The sequence below is a fragment of the Gopherus evgoodei genome, chromosome 9, assembly GCF_007399415.2.
Source record: "Gopherus evgoodei ecotype Sinaloan lineage chromosome 9, rGopEvg1_v1.p, whole genome shotgun sequence".
Taxonomy (NCBI): domain Eukaryota; kingdom Metazoa; phylum Chordata; order Testudines; family Testudinidae; genus Gopherus; species Gopherus evgoodei.
The window spans coordinates 48,283,087-48,302,239 of record NC_044330.1 but is presented as its reverse complement, the minus strand read 5'-3'; positions in this window follow the sequence as shown (position 1 = coordinate 48,302,239).

Genomic DNA, 19,153 nt, shown 5'->3' with positions numbered 1-19,153 from the left:
TAACCAGTAGAAATAGCCAACTGTGTTAATTCCAGTTACATGGGTTATTTATTGTTAATGGCTTGATGGTAACTCCAAGATAGAGAATATTTTAGAATTTTTGTTTAGCTATGATAGATTCATGAAAAGTTGTAAAGGTGGAGATGTTCCGTTATATTCCATTACTAGTTTTTATTTGTGGTGAGTATACCATATGTTATTTTGTGATAGAATACACTAAAATATAATTTACAGAACATAAACCCAACCACAGAAGAAAATGCAGAAATACAGTTGAAAATCTAATGTTTTCTCTACTATAGCACCTTTTATCTAGAAGGATTGCAGAATAGTTAACATATTGGAAATATAAGGAATTATTGTAGACTTCTCAAATGCATAAGAATATAAAACTGCTGGGTCAGACCAATGGTGCCAGATGCTTCGGGGGAATGAATAGAACAAGGCAATTAACAAGTGATTTACTGCTGTCGTCCAGTCCCAGCTTCTGGCAGTCAGAGGTTTAAGGACACCCAGAGCTTGAGGTTGTGTCTTTGGCCATCTTGGCTAATAGCCATTGATGGATCTATCTTCCATTAATTTATCTGATTCTTGTTTGAACCCAGTCATACTTTTGGCGTTTACAACATCCTCTTGCACAAGTTCCAGAGTTTGACTGTATGTTGTGTGAAGAAGTACTTCCTTATGTTTGTTCTAAACCTGCTGCCTATTATTCATTGAGTGACCTCTGGTTCTTGTGTTATGTATAGCAATAAATAACATATCCCTATTCACTTTCTCCACACCATTCATGATTTTATAGACCTCTGTCATAATCCCTTAGTTGTCTCTTTTCTAAACTGAACATTCAAAGTCTTTTTAATCTCTCCTCATATGGAAGCTGTTCCATTCCCCTAATATTTTTTTAGTGCCCTTCTCTACTTTTTCCAATTCTAATATATCTTTTTTGAGATAGGGCAACCAGAACTGCATGCTATTCAAGGTGTGGGTGTACTATGAATGTATATAGTGGCGTTATGCTATTTTCTGTCTTATTATGTGTTCCTTTCCTAATAGTTCCTAACATTTTGTTAGCTTTTTTTACTGCCGCAGTGCTGGTGCACATTGAGTGGATGTTTTCAGAGAACTAGCCACAATGACTCCAAGATCTCTTTCTTGAAAGGTAACAACTAATTTAGACCCCATCATTTTGTATGTATAGTTGGAATTATGTTTTCCAGTGTACATTACTTTGCATTTATCAACACTAAATTTCATCTGTAATTTTGTTACCCAATCACCCAATTTAGTGAGATCTCTCAGTAACTTTTCTCAGTCAGCTTTGGACTTAACTATCTCGAATAATTTTTTGTCACTTGCAAACTTTGCCACCTCACTGTTCACTCATTTTTCCAGATCATTTATGAATATGCAGTCACCTCTGGAGTGGAAGATGTAAGATATTCTGCATGTATGTCACTACCCTGTATGACCAAAGCTCTGGATCAACACCCTTATTTTTTTCCCCGTGCCTTGGAATCTTGTCCTGAAATGCTGATATTTCAAAGCTGAGTACATGTATGGCCCCACTTCCTCAGAACACTTCAACACATGCTTAAATCCATCTCTATTTATGTTAAAGTTTAAAGTCCTGCTGAAGTCAATGATAACTAAGCACATGCTTAACTACCTTGCTGAACTAGGATCCAAGGGAGTAAGTACTGTGGCTTTGTATATACTAAACAACAGTGGAAGTGCTAGTGTAGACAGGCCACAGCATTTTAACCACTGTGGTCTTCTAGACCAGTGGTTCTCAACCAGGGGTATACAGAGGTCTTTCACATGGTACATCAACTCATCTTTGCCTCATTTTACAACAGGCTACATAAAAAGCACTAGCAAAGTCAGTACAAACTAAATTTTTTTACAGACAATTACTTGTTTATACTGCTCTATATACTATGGACAGAAATATAAGTACAATATTTATATTCTAATTGATTCATTTTGTAATTATATGGTAATAATGAGAAAGTCAGCAATTTTTCAGTAATAGTGTGCTGTGACTGATTTTGTAAGCGAGTAGTTTTTGAGCGAGATGAAACTTGGGATATGCAAGACAAATCAGACTCTGAAAGTAGCTTGGAAAGATTGAGAACTACTGATCTAGACCTGCTCTGAGCAGAGTTAGAACACCATTGGCTTGTCAGCACCATTGGTTAGTCAATACTATATTCACTGTTACTTCCTTTGAATCTGCCCCATAGATAGCAACAATAAGAAGTATTGAGAAAAGAAATCTAGGGGCGATACAGATTATCACAGTGACCTAGTGAACTGCACATCTGACCCCTCCTCATCTTTACAGTACACCCCCTCTAGCACTCCATCCTCGAACAATCACCTGTTTTTCGGGGTTGAATCATATGATTCTCTCATTCTCAGACCAGGCCTGGTCTGCAGTCCCCTGTGTGATTACTTCAGCAGCTCTGACTTATGTCCAGATTCTGCTATTCTCTCTGTTACACTGACTGTGGTAATCAGTGGCCAAATACTTCCTTAAAGCAAAGTATTTCTTTAGAACAACAGCATTTCCGAGAAAATATGTCTTTAAAACAATACAACAGATTGTATGCATAGCTAGCTTTTCCCTAAGGTTTACCATGCCCTGGATCTGAGAGGCCTGCTTCTTTACACTCCCTCCATAGAGTGCATTTCTCTCTCTGTCTCTTCTCACAGAGAGCCTGTCTCGCTAGACAGCTTCTGACAAGTGACTCCCCTTCTCCTTAAGAAAGGCTTTTTAACTCTTTAACGTTCTTTGATCGCTAGCTTCCTAGCTTTGGTAAAATAAGGAGACATTGAAACTAGACTGATTATCTTCCAAGTGTGCATCGGGGAGTCCTTATCTACATCTGTTGTGTTGCCTCTCTGTTTCCTCTTCCCACAGCCCCCTATTCAGTTAGATCAATACAGTAATATAGGAAATTCTAATAACCCCAATATACCATAACTTCCCCTTGCTAATCAGGTCACATGGTGTCATAAAATGGTCACATCTCAGTCTTCATAATATTACATATCAGCTCCATCTCTGTCACAGATGTGTTATGAATCATGTAGAAAGTTAATTATCACATGTATTCAAGATCTTAGTTTTAAGTCTCATGCCAAAAATGGAAAACAGTGAAGCACAGAGGCTGAGATCCTCAAAGGTATTTAGGTGCCTAACTTCCATTGAAATCAATGGGCAAGGTGGGTTAGGTATTATCTTTTATTGGACCAACTTCTGTTGGTGAGAAGAGTACCTGAAGTAGAGCTCTGTGTGGCTCGAAAGCTTGTCTCTCTCGCCAACAGAAGTTGGTCCAATACCTCACCCACCTTTTCTCTCTACTATCCTGGGACTGACACTCAACTACACTGCATTGAAATCAATGTGAGTTAGGCACTTAAATATCTTGGAGGGCCTGGGCCAAAACCCCCAACATCAATGGGAGTTTTCCCAAGCAAGGATCATATCCGCAGCACATTTGGCTAGGATTGTATATGGCTGGAGGGGAAAAAACACACACACAACCTACCACATCCTTGGATTCTGGGAGGTTAAATCTTGCACATGGGACCAGTGTATAATTTTTGTTTAAAAAAAAAACTACATTGATTGTGTCCTCATAACTAAGACAGCATGAACAGGCTAAGCACTGGACCAAACTGTTATCAGTTACATTGTGTGAATCTGGAATATCTAATTATTTGTTACTTCTGATTTATGCCAGTGTAACAGAGAAGAATTTGGCCCAATCCATGCAAGCACAGATATTGTGGTTGGGATTTTCAAACGAACCCAGTTGACTTAGGAACAAAAATTCCATTGATTTTCTGAATCACAGTTGAAAAGTCTGTCATTTTTTATAGCTTTCCTCATATAAACCCATATCTGTGATCATTGATGTACTTAATCTGTTTTGTTTACTATGATTACATGTTATCGTTTGCCACAAACACATTTAAGCCAGCAGCATGTATGTGACAGAGTATAAATCAAATTGTAACAGGTACCAAAACTTCATGGTATCAAGGCGTACGGCACGAGAGAGCGTGGTCTAAGCTGATAATGCACATGACTGGAAATTAGGTGACCTGGATTGCATGTATGGGGAGCTTGCACAGTGCTTTGAATGAGTAAGGACTAAGCATTTTATTGTTATTTACAGCTCTGTCCGATAGGCACATCACCTCACCAAAATTAAGCCTCACAACATCCAAAAGGTATTCCATTTCACAGAGGGCACAGATGTATTTATTCCTTGTTTAATCATAAAAGTGATAAAGAGAAAAGAAAAATAACTGACAAATACAGGAAAAACTCAATTTTTTTTATTGTATCCTGAATCTTGCTACATTTGGTGTTTTTCTGCAAATTTCATGATTTTTGAATGCTTCAGGTTGGCAATAATGACATCTAGTCAATTTTACAAAATGCATTTTTTGCCCATTTTTTCTGGGTTTTGTGGTTTTGCAACATTTTTCCTATTTTTTTTTAAAATGTTTACTCCCTATTGCTGCAAAAGAGACACGCAGACTAGGGGAAAGTGACTGACTGGACATGTAGTTTCACTGTAAAATCAAAGTGCTTTCAAATGCACAAAGTGAACTGCAAGAGAAAAACGTTTTCTTCCAATGTCTTTCAGTTTGAGATTTTAGGTTTTACTTCTTATGACGAGCTATATTATGCCATCAAATCTGACACAAGTACAAGATCAGTGGTCCTAAAGTGGGCAAGATTTTCAGACAGACATAGAGTCTTAAAATCAATAGTGTCCCCTTAAGTGTTATATGCTGTTGGTTTTCATCAGTAAGGAGATCGGGGGTTTCTCTTGATTAGGAAGAATGGTTGAGTTTAGATCAAGGGTTACCTAATTTTGACTTAAACTCAACTACTTTAATTACTCAAGATACACCAAGGAGGTAAGCCTCTCATGAGTTATTCAGGATAAAAGACAGTGGTGGGGTCAAACCAGGAAGAGGGGAGATCTTTTTGCAGATGACAGCAAGAAGTAATAAAATGTTCCCAAATGCAGTGGGAAAGCACTTTGTAATTTCTTGCTGCTGTCTGCAAATTCTTAGTTGTTATTTTAAAAAAGCAATTGCATGTTTTCCTTTTCCCACCAGTGAGGGTAGGGCTTTGCTGCAAAGTTAACTCAGGTGTTTGGCTCGTGACCACTAGCATCTAGGTTGGCCTAGCGTGGGTGTGAGTGGCCACACTACAGAGTGATACTCGAGTGCAGCCATATTGGTGCTGCACCCATCCATGTGAGGTGCTAGGACTTCTGGGATCTTATCCCATGGTTCTTAGCACTGCAGTAAGATGAGACACTCTATAATTCTTTCCCAGTGAATTCTGGGGGGATTTGTCCTTTAGGGCACATGGGGGGTATTGTGGGAAGGCACTGGAGGACTATTAGCCTGTATCCCCACTGCAAAATGGGTGGGTTACTGACCTGAGTACAAGTTGCACTCAAACGTAAGCCTATGGCCCAGGACAGGCGAGCTAGTTCGGGTGTAAAGCACCACCCTACTCATGTGAGAGGTTCTTGTGATGGAAGCTCAAGTGAACTCTGCGGTGAAGAAAAAGCCAAAGATGCCAGCAGAATACACTGTACATCATTGCAATCCTACTAACCTGAGAAAACAGCAGTCAGATAGCAAAAGATGTGCGGACTATACCACATCACCCCCTGAAACACACACTTCTCAGTGAAGTGTTAATTTCAAAGCTTAACTGGGATAATTTAAATATTAGCTTTATTAAGCAGAGTATTCTAAAGATTTGTCTACCACGCAGAAGTTGCACCAAAATCAGTTAACTATTGAGCTGAGCCAGCACAAAGTCATCTGTGAACATATATTTTGGTTTAAGACTGGCTTGTTTCTGTTCCTAACAGACTTTAGCCAGATCAGTTGAAGAGCATCCACAGCCTTTTGCACCAGTTAATTTTATTGATTTTAAATCATAATTTTAGTTAAACTGATGCAACTGTGTATTTTGATAAGTCCTAAAATATCCTCAGCATCAGGAAAGGCACTTTTAAAAAACTTCTTCTGCCCCCCATTTTGGGAAGGAGCTGTTTGTTTACCTGTTCTTCAGAGTGGAATTTTCTACCTAGGCTGGCAGGAGACTTTTTTCTACTTATTCATATTTGGAATTTTGTTTCTCAATCTCTTCACCTTGTCAAGGAGGATGGGGTTATGGTTCCTTTAATTGCTGCTACTATCTACGTAACTGTATTAACACGTGGTAAGGGAGTGGTACTGAGTCACAAAGCCTGGCATTCAGTAGCTGTCTTTGGAATGGCCCATGTCTAAGGGCCAATTGACATAATTAACCCTGTTGTTCCCTGATCGTGTTACAGCATGGTTCCATTTGTAGTGCAGACAACATTTGAGCCATGTCTGGAACCATGCTAAAGCCTACAAGGTTAGGTCAGCCCCATGGATAGGATGCAACTATATTTTTAGGTTCTTGACCTGAAACAGTTTCACAGGGCCACTAGGAAGTGCTAGGTGTGTCCTTGGTATCTTTCAAGCACTGCAGGTCTAGGCAGGATTCAAACAGAGGAAAACCACCTTAGTTAATCCTCCAGGGCATCCTGCAGATACACATAAATCTATACACTTGCACAAAGTTCAGCTCACCAAAGCAGCATTCATGGGCTTTTGTGTAATGACATCATGCCGCAAAACAGAAAAACCAAGAATAAGGTCAGGACTCAGTCTTTTATTTCCTTTTTTTATAAGGGCCAGTCTATTCTACAGTTATAACCAAGTCAGGGGACAGATAAAACATGGGTATCTCCCAACCCAGTTATAACACTGATTTGTTTTGTAGTGGATAACTGAGCTCTTGAAGCATGCAAAAGCTTACAGGTTTTAACATGGTTTGGGATTGTGGTTGAAACATGTGGAGATCCTGAGGCAGTACCCTTTCTAGGGGAGGGGTTTGTTAGCCCGGAGAGAGGGCAGGGGGCCAGCTGTTTTTCATCCAAGCTCATGCATTGCAACAGCTGCGAGTCCATGCTGTCTGGGCTTGATGAAAAGGACAGAGCTGTGTGTCATCAGCATATTGCTGGCATTATCACCCATTTGTATATGGAGATTAAGTCAGAGCAGTGAGAGGATTGCGCTTTGCAGGACTCCTCCTCAAGTCTTCTTATGCACAGAGAAACAGCTGCCTAATATGACAGAGAAATTAGAAAGGAATGAGTGTAACCATTTCCTCACAGTTCTGTAACATCTAGTTAGGACATAAAGGAGGGATCCTCAGTACCTCTTAACTGGTGGTATCATAGGCGGGTGAAGAATCTAAAAACATCTGTATAGTAATTTCATTTTTGTCCAGCCTCTGGAAGGGATCACTGTAGCCAGTATCATTTCTGTGCCTCGATCTGGTCTGCAGCCATATTCAGTAGGTTCTAGAATGTCAGGAAATGTTGCTGGTGACTATTCACTACCAATTGCTTGGTAACCTTGCCTAGGAAGCAAGGTTAGAGGTGGGCGGTAGTCAAAGTTGCTGATATCAAGTGCCATCTGTGACAAAGAGGAATCATTCCAAGTTTTGTAGGTGACTTGCGACTGAGAAAGTTCCTTTAATTGTGTTTGGAAGATGCCATAATCTTTGAGAAGGATTATTGGCCTCTTCACTTCTGAAGCATAGATTCATTAGAGTCCTTTTGCCAGCTAGTCAGATTAGAAAGGGTCTTTTTCCACTGGTGACTCCAGTCTGTTGCCTTTCTTTTCAGCTGTGTTTAGAGCAGGGGTCGGCAACCTTTCAGAAGTGGTGTGCCGAGTCTTTATGTCACTCTAATTTAAGGTTTTGCATGCCAGTAATACATTTTAACATTTTTAGAAGGTCTCTTTCTATAAGTCTATAATATATAACTAAACTAGTGTTGTATGCAAAGTAAATAAAGTTTTTTAAATGTTTAAGAAGCTTCATTTACAATTAAATTAAAATGCAGAGCCCCCGAACCGGTGGCCAGGACCCGGGCATTGTGAGTGCCACTGAAAATCAGCTCATGTGCCGCCTATGGCACGCATGTCATAGGTTGCCTACCCCTGGTTTAGAGAATGCTGGTGACCCATGCAGGGGGTGAGGCTATAATGGCTATTTGGGACCAGGAGTGCTAATTGCTGTGTACAGTAGGTCTTAGTGTTTTACCCAATCAACTCCTTGGTCCTGACAGAAGAACTAGCTCAGGGCTTGTATACTAAGGTAGATGCATTCACAGGATTTTGACTTGTACATCTGACTCTCTGAAATAAAAGCTAATTACAGAAGCATTCACCTTTGCTTGTGGCTTTTAATGGTAAGCTGAAAAGAGTAAACTGAGTGAGCAGAGGACCACTGGAGTTGCCGGTTAGAGAGCTACCGAGAAGGTTTTCTTTTTATTTACCAAACGCTAGGAAAATATGTAATGAAATTAGCCTGAAAGCAGTATAATAAACATCAATTGCACATTACTAGATGTGCAGCTAAACTGGATATCAGTACAGCTCAGATGCAATAAGTCATGAATATGCAGTAAGTCGCCTGAACTGTGCTAATATCCAGTTTAGCTGCAGTAACAATTGACTAGTGCATCCCAACTTAGGAAACTAGCAGCCTGTAACATCTCTGCCTTTGTGTCCTGACCGGAGTCCTTTCAACAATGTTCATTCTATGAGTATTTTAGCATAGAGGCTGCAGCCTTGATATTTAAGAGCAGCTTAGAATCTTGAGTTATTTCAAGAACAAATATACCCTGCTAACTTGGGTTTCAGATATAGACGTTCCTATAAAGGATAGACGCCTCAGAAATAAAATCTGTGTGTTCTATCTTCAGTATGACCCCTAAAAGTACCTCATGGAAAAAGACTGAAAAAAAATCTGACTGCCAGCTTCCTTGTTGTAATAAAAACTGCCTGTCGGAGAAACAGAAGATCAATCTCAGAGGCTTCCTCAAACTTCAAAAACGTTTGTAATGTTAGTTTACGGAGTGTGGGGGCAGCACTGTCAATAGCAGCACAGATACATTTACAACCCAGTTGACATTACGAAATTATGGGATTTTCCACACTTTGTTTTCTCATAGTGATTGTGATTGTCAGCATCTTATCACAACATTCTTTATAAGAGATGTAAAATCAAAGCATGAGAATTAAGAAAGTGACACTAGGAAAAAGGAATTTTAAGAGGATTGCAAGATAAAAATTAAACCCTAATAATTTATAATTAAATTAACCCAAGAAAGCTACCTTAAAGGAGCCTTAAGAGTTTAGTTTAAAGCTACACAAGCAAGGAAATTAAGAGGGAAGGCAGGAAACGCAGGCTTACTAGCTAACTTTGATTGGAATTCAAAAGGGGATGGGGGAGAGAGAGACAAGTGAAGTGGGTTAAGGTTGTACCATTAGATTGCTTTTCAGAGTGCACTCCAAGTTTATTTGCTTTTGTGGGTTGTTTGAACCTTGCTGTTATTTCAGACTAGATTTTTGAACTTTGCATAGTAACTGCCTAACCAGATCAGTCCAGTGGCCTATGTAAATCCAATATCATGTCTCTGAGAGTGTCGAATGGTAGTTGTTTCAAGTGAGGGTGCAGAAACCCCACAATGAACCATTCTGCAATCCCCCCACATAAGGGTAAATTATGTCCTTGCCCCAGGCGGCTAGTTTCTAACTGAAGCATAACACTTTACAATTCTCAGACATTTTACCTGGTTTATGTAACTGTAGGCAGTATCCATACTGTGCAAGTGGCTAATTCTTTTTTTGATATGTATGATGTTCTTGACATCAGTGATATCTTGTGGCATGGACTTTCACCTGCTGCTTTTTAAAAAAAGTTCTTGAAATAAGATAATATGTATTAGTTTCACACTACAGTTGTAGCCTGAGAGATAGAGGTTTAAGACTCATGAGAACAGTGAGGAGAGGAGAGACAGAAAGAAGTCTTCAGTGTACTGTAAATATGAGAAATAGTGGAGTTTATTTTAAAATACCATAAAGTACATTCAACATATGAACTTCCACTAACAAGTAAAAATCACCCCCTTGTAAATCTTAGTTTGACATGCAAGAAAGCATCTGCTTAGAAAATCTAAGCTGCTGAATCCTGACCTGGACTGAGTTCCTACGGGCTAGGACACACTTTAACCCTTTGGCTCCATCCTCCTTTGGGCTTCATTCCACCAACTGCTTTCACTTTTCCCCTTCTTTGATGTTTTTGTAATAATAAGACACTTTCCCATCTTACTCTGCTAGCACAGGAGGAAGGTAGGGGCACAATCAATAGCTATTTCATATGAGCATAAACTAAGAAGCCACTATTATATATATCACATAATACTGAGTAGTTTTCCACTCATTCCCCGTTGTGAAACTGCTGTGCAACATTTCCTGAAGAACTGTATTCCTAGCACTAGATGGTGCTGTATAAAAATGTAAACAGTAGCCCTTCCAAATTTCCAAAACTCAGCCTGTCATGTGGTGCAAAATGGAGCCCAACAAATCACCAGCAATTAGCATTGACTTCTCCTATTTTTAAAGAAAAACAATAGTACCCTGAAGTAAAAGGACCCAGGTTTATTTGCTCTAATGTGGACAGCTAGTGAAAAATAAACTAGCTCAGCAGCTGAGAGCCCCGGGTTGATTTAAAGGCCCTGGAGCTCCCAGCCACAGCCGGTGCCCCAGGGCCTTTAAATCTTGAGAGGCCACACCTCTTCTGGTTGAGGGCACACCCCCCTCAGGACTCTGGCAGTACTGGTAAGTCCTGTAAGTTACTTTCACCCCTGTGGAGTATGTAGTTCTGGTCTGTATGCTAGACTTTTAAATTTGTTGTCTGTGGAGACAGCATTTTGTGAGGGGGAGCTGATGCACATGCAGTGCTCTCTACCACAGACGTAACTCTGTTTTGTTGTTTTTCTTCTTCTAAAATGAAACAACTTTCGACTAAAAGGATGTGATTGCCCTTGTATATGGGAAAGTGTCACAGGAGTTCTGGTGACAGGGATGTTTTTACAAATACAAAAGTGGAAAAGGCAGTAAAGAAATGTCCTGCTTAAAATAAGAAAAAAGGTTGAATAGTCATTTATGGAATGTGTCCATTTGAATGGAAAATATAAGTTTCAACTTAGGTTCATAGGCTTGATTGGAATTTTCATACAAATACGATTTAGGCCAGTGGTAAGAGATCAGTTTTCCTATCTGCTTGAAATAGATATTTGTAGACCTGTGTTTTCCAGAGGAACTAGTCAAGCGGGAAAGCTAGGACTTGTGAAAGATGCTTCAGATTCTGTTATGCACCAAACACAAACTTAGTTGAAAGGTACACTTCTAAAGAACTGAGAGGAGATACCTCTGTTTCTACCGATGACTAATACTTTCCAGTTATCTGTTATTTTAGTAACTGGCTTCAAGAAAACTTTGAAGATGTCTAGGACAAGAATCCCTGAATTGAGAAAGCCTGTTTAGTGCTATTCTTACAACTAAAGTGACCCCAGAAACGACTTATGTTCAGGTCTACAAAAGCTGCAGCAATATGGCATATGGTTTTAAACAGAAGCATTCTTCCTTCCAGGTGTAATTAGGGCTCATTTAAATGGAATATTGATTGGACTAGCCATTGCAGAATTTGGTATGGTAGAATAGCTATTGTGGAATCTCTTAATCCATAATGGCTACGTCAAAATAACCCCAGATGGATGCTATTCCAGAATAATTAGTGCACTTCCAAAGCAGAATATTGTTCTGAAAACAGCTATGCAAGGCTAATTCCCAGACAGAATGTCCATACAGGGCACTATTCTGGAATACCTCTTGTTATTCAGGTCAATTACCCTGTGTAGACAAGCCCTTAGTTTATCTGAGGAATAGCAGAGATATAGAGGGGGAGCTACTTTTGGAAGAGAGCTGCATCCTTCATGGTGCCTGTTTTCTGTTTTTAAGCTTGTGTCCGAGTTAGGGCTTTTTGCTAATGTCAAACTATTACAGAAGTTAAATGCCAACAGATTGTCAATCAGCTAGATGCTAGCGTTAGTAAACGTTGAAATTCAAACGAGGCAAAATTAGGGCTTTTATGGAAGCAAAAGCAAAGCTTGGAAATTGTTGTGTGTTTGCACATTTTAATTCATAGCTTTCTCTTCCCCTGCTGTTGATTTGTAATGCCTCATTGCTAGAGGTGAGAGTCATCATTTAATATGTATGTAAAGACTGATAAGTGAAAACATACTGATTTCTCGCAGAACGTTATGAAAAGTTCCTCTCAAATAGAGACAGAGGCATCAGGGCTAAATAAGTGTCATGAACACTGGTTACTGTAAGAGTAAAATGATTTTTTTTTTAAATTAGAGAGGTAGTGCCAGATTTGGAGCTGTGCCAGTTTACACTAGCAGAGGATCTGACTCTGTCCTTAGTTCTCTATGGACTGAAAATGGAATTTCCAGCAGTAAAGGATTACTTACTATAGTGTATAAGAGTAGTAATACTAAAACTTACATGCAAAGGTGCTAGTTGAATTCCAAGCCATAGTGAAAGTTATTTTTGGACAAATTGAGTTTAGTGGCCAGACAGCCCATGATATAGAAAGCGAAATTAGAAAAGGTGAACTATGTCCATGCAGCCATCAAAACATGCTATAAATTGCTCCACGTCATCGATGGAAATGAGCCACTAAATCTTGGCAAAGATTACATATTGCTTTTTCAGAAGAGAGTGAGCAAGTTGTGGTTGATGCTTATTCTTCGTGGCCCAAAGTAGCACACAAACTTCTGCAGACAAAACGATCAACGGTAGGCAAAAAATTGATTTAGATAATAATTCTCAGTTTGTTTGAGGAATGTCAAATATTCCACAGGAAAAATTCAGCATAGCATTCTAGAAATGCTTATCACCCAACAGGGCTGTCCATAGGAGGGCATGGGATCTGGGACACCCCCCTTTCCCTGCTCTGGGCCCTGCTCTGCCCCACCTCTCCCCTCTGCTCTGCCCCTTCCCCATTCCCATTCCACCCCACCCCTGCCCCACCTCTTTCCGGCTTCTACCCCCTCCCCTGAGCAATGCCAGGAGCTGGCGGAGCAGGGCAGGGCAGGCTAGGGCCGGGTCCTCGTTGCTGCCAGCACCAGGCCCCCCACTAACCCTAACACTCTGGACCCTGTGCCTCGAAGCATGGGGCCCCCCAAAGCGCAGGGCCCGGGGCAGTTACCCTGGTCCATCCTATGGACAGGATAGCTCTATTACCCAGTACCAGACTGGATAGCAGAGACAGTGGGCAGACAGGTTCCTTTCTGCACTAGGAAATACCTGCCATTGTGAGCATTGGTGTTAGCAACTTTGGTAGCCAGAATATAGAAGTCTCTATGGTTTTTGTTAGCCATTTTCAATCTTGAGCAGATTTAAATAGAAATTGTGCTGAAAACAGCTATGCACAGCTAATTCCCAGTCAGAGGCAGACCCAGTAGCAGTTGATAGGCAGTGTAAATGCACATTGTCTAGCAACACTTTCTGGCGTCAGCCAGAGCGTGGACAACAAACATGGGTTCTGGTTATCTTGCATCGCTGAAGCTGTAAGCTGTTGCCAGAGGAGAGGCCAGATTGGGGAATGACAATGGTTGTATTACTCTTCCAACCTGTCCCCACTCAAGATACCGAAAGGAGACTCCTCTCACAGCAGACTGTGCAGATGTTCAGTGTATGCTCCAGTAGGCTCCTTGAGGTTGGCTCCTCTGTGGAGTTAGAATGGGCTTTACCAAACTCCTTGGGTTATGCTCCCTCTTTGGTGGAGTTCGGATACCTCTCCAAGTTCCACTAGTCTCTTTGGCATTGATTCCCCCTTTGCTGGGTGATATTTCCTTGTCTAACTACTCATGGTGCCAGAATCAGACATTCACAGTAGATTGAACATATCTTCATAATATGATCCTCCTCCAGTTCTCTGTGCTTTGAGTAGTGAACAAGTTAACAGAGTTCACACTGAAAGTATCATCTATGGTATCTGAGTTAACACATCACTGAAATGAACAGGGGCAGTTCACAACTCTAGCCATTGTTCCAGACTCTGCAAAATGGGCAGATGCTGCTACCCTGGTTTACACTGCTTGTTTTCTTCATAACCCAGTGAGAGCTAGAGAGATACTCTTACATGGAAGCACACATCTATACTAGAAACTTCAAAGCGCTCCCGCAGCAGTGCATTGAAGTGAGTGTGATCCCAGTGCTCCTGGTAAGCCACCTTCACGAGGGGAATAGCTCTGAGTACTAGAAGTGCGGCTCCCAGTGCTCGGAGCCTGTCTACGCTAGCGCTTTAAAGTGCTCAAACTTGCTGCACTCAGGGAGGTGATTTTTCACCTCCCTGAGCCAGCAAGTTAGAGTGCTATAAAATGTAAGTGGCACTTTACACCGCTGCAACTTTCTTGCTCAATGGGGTGAAAAAACACCCCCTTTGTGCACAGCAAGTTTCAGCACTGTAAAGCGCCATTGTAGACAGCGCATCAGTGCTGGTAGCTACGCCCCTTGTGGAGGTGGTTATTTTAGAGCGCTGGGAGAGCTCTCTCGAAACGCTCTGCCGCTACTACACAAGCCACATTAAAACGCTGCCGGGGAAGCACTTTAATGTTGCCAGCGTAGACTAGCCCTTACACTCTACACTGGCAAGTTTCTGTGCAGTAAAGCGGCTTTCTGCTCTGTAACTCCTGAGATATACACACTGCCAAGCCACTTTGTGCGCAGAAACTGCACAGTTGTAGCACTCTAAAACAGCCACCCGACAAGAGGCGTACAGCTTTCTGCGCCAGGGCTACAGCGCTGTGGTGCTAGTGTAGACACCGGGGTGATTACAGTGCTGTGATTGGCCTCTGGGACGTGTCCCACAATGCCCGTTCTTACCCCTCTGGCCATCAGTTTGAACTCTACTGCCTTGCCCTCAGGTGACCAATTGTCATCCCCACCCGTACATTCCATTGCAAATTTGAAAGTCCCCTTCCTATTTTCTTGGTGATGCATGCAGTGGTCTCAGTGCATCTTTCCAGGTGACCATGCCTGCTCCACGCACCAGGCGATCCCCCGCTTGGAGCAATGCTGAGCTGCTGGATCTCATCAGCATTTGGGGAGAGGAAGCTGTCCAGTCCCAGCTGCACTCCTGCCGTAGGAATTATGATACCTACGGACAGATTTCTAGATGCATGATAGAAGGGGGCCATGACTGGGACACATTGCAGTGTAGGGTAAAAGTGAAGGAGCTGCGGAATACCCATGACAAGATACGGGAGGCAAACCACCACTCCAGTGCTGCGCCCACGAGCTGCTGGTTCTACAAAGAACTGGATGCAATACTCAGCAGCGACCCCACCTCCACTGTGAAGGCCCCTGTGGATATTTACTTGGCTCACATGCCAGTCAAGAGTGGACCAAGTCAGGAGGAGGAAATCTTGGACAAAGAGTGGGTGGGGGACCCAAAGGCAGAGGATGGCTCGGAGGCCAGAGATGCATGCAGTCAGGAGCTCTTTTCTACCCCAGAGCATAGGTGCCAACTTCTCCTGTGCCTGATGGATGCTTGACCCTGCCCTTCCCTGGCCCTGGCCCTTCTCTTATTTAAACTAAATAAGAGGAAATTTCTTCACTCTTCAAAAATTTCAAACTTGGGTACCTGAAGTTAGGCATTTAGCCATATTTAGACACCTACATTTCCAGCCTGTGGAACTCACTCCTGCAGCTGGTCATTGAATAAAATACTGTAGCTAGGTTTAAAAGAGGGGCTGGAGAATTGTAAGGCCAAGTACAAGAGCCCATGGAGGTGAGCCATGAGCCAGCTCTCATATTTCCGTGTGCCAGTTAGTTACCAAAGTGGTCAAGAAGTACTTTCCCCCACCAACTCACCTGCAGCCTGATTTGACAAGGGACCTTCTATAACCAAGTGAACTGAGACATAGGCCTGGTTAATGCTACCAAGTTAGGTCGACGAAAGGCAGCTCCTGTCGACCTAACTCTAAGTGACTACACTACAGTGTCGCTCCCATTGATGTAAGTTATCCATTACACTGACTTAATAACTCCACCTCTGTGAGAGGGGTAGTGCTTAAGTCAATGTAGTTAGGTCGACACAGTGTCCATGTAGACACTGCATTGTTACATCACTTGTTGCCACCTGGGGCTGACAATCGGAGCTCTGCTTCGTGGTACTGACAACTGGAGCCCTGCCGAGTGAGGGATTTGGTGCGGGGTGGAGGGTAGGAGAGCCGGGGTTCCTCATGGTGAGGGATTGAGGCCAAGGGGGAGAGAGGGAGGAGGGCCTGAGCCCAGGTGACGGGGCTCCTACTGTCAGCACCCCACAGTGCCCCATGCTGTCAGTTAAATTAGTGCAAGCGTTCCTGCTGGGGATGCACACTGTTGACAGAAGGAGCATAGTATGGATGTTGAAAATCAAATTAATTACTGCAATGTCTGTGTGTCGGCTTAACTTAAGTGTAGACTCTACTGAAATATCCTGAAGGTGACAGTCCATACTTGCCAGCTAACTCGAAAACTATACATAGGGGCATTTGTGGAGAAAAATATGGCCACACCTCTTAACTCCATTAAAATTAAAGATGAGCCTGAGCCAAATTTGATCCAAGCATTCCTGAAATTTGGGATGCTCTGGCCAGATGAGTTTTGTAAATGGTTTCTATCTGTGTAGTGTGCTGAACCATAGCCTTGGAGCCAAACAGCTTCAAACCTCGCATGTTTGAAACCAAATCTGGGCTTTGAACTTTGTGTCTTGGATGAATTGAAATAGATTAAGCCTTAAGTGCTGGGGGGAGTGGGGGAGAAATTGTTACTTTAAGAAGAAAGGTAAATTGTCATCCTTACACTGATCCTATAGGCTTCATTACCCTGAAGATGGTACAACTCTACTCGTCAGTTGTCACTGGATGTGCTCCTTGCATCTGCCTGTCTACAAAGGTCGGTATTTCCCTCTGTATTAATAGACGTAGGGCCCAAATAACTGACTGTATAATCTCCTGGTAAACAGGCTAATCGATGTTCATTCTAGTATCCTCTGTTTAATTCTTGTAATAGAACAGAAATGGTCTAAGGCAATTGTGTTTTGGTAAAGCTTCATTAATCATTGTTTTCCCTTTCCAGAAAGAAATCCATGGCAATTCTGGTTAAGAGATCTTTAGTGATTATGGCCACTGAAATAAGGAAAGCACATGCATTTCAATACTAGATTGTTTGACTGGTACATTTTTTGGCTGTTTCTGTAACATGGATTGGTAGTAAGATTCTTTTGTATTATACCTCCTTTAAAGTATTAACATTTCATTTCTTAAGATCTCTTCACGTCTTGATCTTGTTCTGTTTTATCTTTCAACAAGATGCCCTTGGAAAAAAGATAATTCTCTTTTGTTATCTTGATTTTTTTTATCATAATTCATTTTTGAAGATACATACTGTTTGCAGATTAAATTCAGCTCATGACAAAGTCAGTTAATTTTCCATCTAATGTCTTTATCAACTTGGCTGATTTGGATGATAGGTCTGAGGACATCTCAAAAGTCACTGATCTATGATCAGCCTCTTGAATGTATTTTTTTTAACCATGTTTTGTCTGAAGTTAAGAATTTTTTAGATTTTTCTACTATAATCCTCAGTAAGGAATGGCATGCTAGCATTGGAAGTGAATGTGTGAAATTCTTTTAATTCCCACATACTATAGATAAGATTTAGAGCTAAATTCTCAACTGGTGGAAACACACATAGCTATTTAAAAAAATGAAAATAGGCAGATTGACATAATTTGAACATTTGGCCCTTAGTTTCTCAATGGAACATGCTGAATAGTGACTTGGCTGAATAGCATATTCTGCAGTAGGTGTCTTCCTTTTCTTTCCATTATATACTGTTCAATGTAATGCTGAAAATCTAGTCTGTGATGGGAAATGTACACATCCAAGAAGATCATTACTATACCAGAAGATGTGTGGTCTTCTTCTCCGCCCACCCAGATGATCAATAAAACCCTTTTTAAAAAGGAACATTTTTAAGTAATTAGATATTCAGACCATTTAGCTAATAAAATACAGGGAAAGATAGTAAGTAGGCCTCAAATGAGGGCATTATGGAACTGCCCTTCAGCCACTGAAATGAAAGGGGGTGGTGTGTCTGTACTAGAAACACAAAATCAAAGAGAATGTTATTTATACCACTTCCAGCCTGATCCTGCAACCCAAGCCAGTAGTCTGTACTCACATAAGTATCAGGGTTTTGAGAGGGAAAGTGTGAGGGGGTTATATACTGTTCTTCCCATGCGTGGAGAGGTGTTAACTGGCCATTTCACCGTCAGAATGGTCCCTTGAAATATGCGTTCACTTCTTATGCTAAACAATCTGTTCCACCTTGTATTTAGCTGTAGCGTGGTCTATACTAAACTTTTACATCAGAATAGCTATGTCTCAAGGGTGAGAGAAATCCATGCCCCTATGAGATGTAGCTATGCCAGCCTAAACCCCAGTGTAGACAGCACTAGGTCGACAGAAGAATTCTCCGTAGTTATCAGCGTAGGTAGCATCTTCACTGAAGCACTATCACTGCGCTGCTACAGCATTTTAAGTGTAGATAAGCCCTAGGTTTAATTAACCTAGGTATGAGACAAATATAAGTTTAGTTGCAACCTGGTTACTTGTGGGTGTCACTCTTGCTATCTCTTTTGCTTGTTTCTCTTGTGACTCATTTCTTGTGTAGCTCCTCGCATCCTCAAAGAGTGGCACTCTAGAAGAGAAAGTCAGACCACCATTCCCGAAAACAACAGATATCACCTGCCAACTCAGTAGCATTTTAGCATAAACAAGATGACAGTATATTTTTTGATTCTTAACATTTTCAGTCTGCCTATTGACGTTTTAAAGGGCCTGACAAAGCCCATATGATTGTGGAATATATGACTAGCCCATGACTGTCATAAATAATGATAACATACACATTAATATACTGAGAAAACAACTGTTACATGTGGCACCAAATCCTGCTGGAATTAGAGAAAGGAGCTCCTGCTGGGGTAGTTTGCCTCTGTACTGCTCTTTGCCATGGATGGTAGAGTTTAATGTCAAGTTTGTAGAGCTATGTAATTTCTGAGCTGGGTGGATATGTTAACTGTCTAACAAGTATT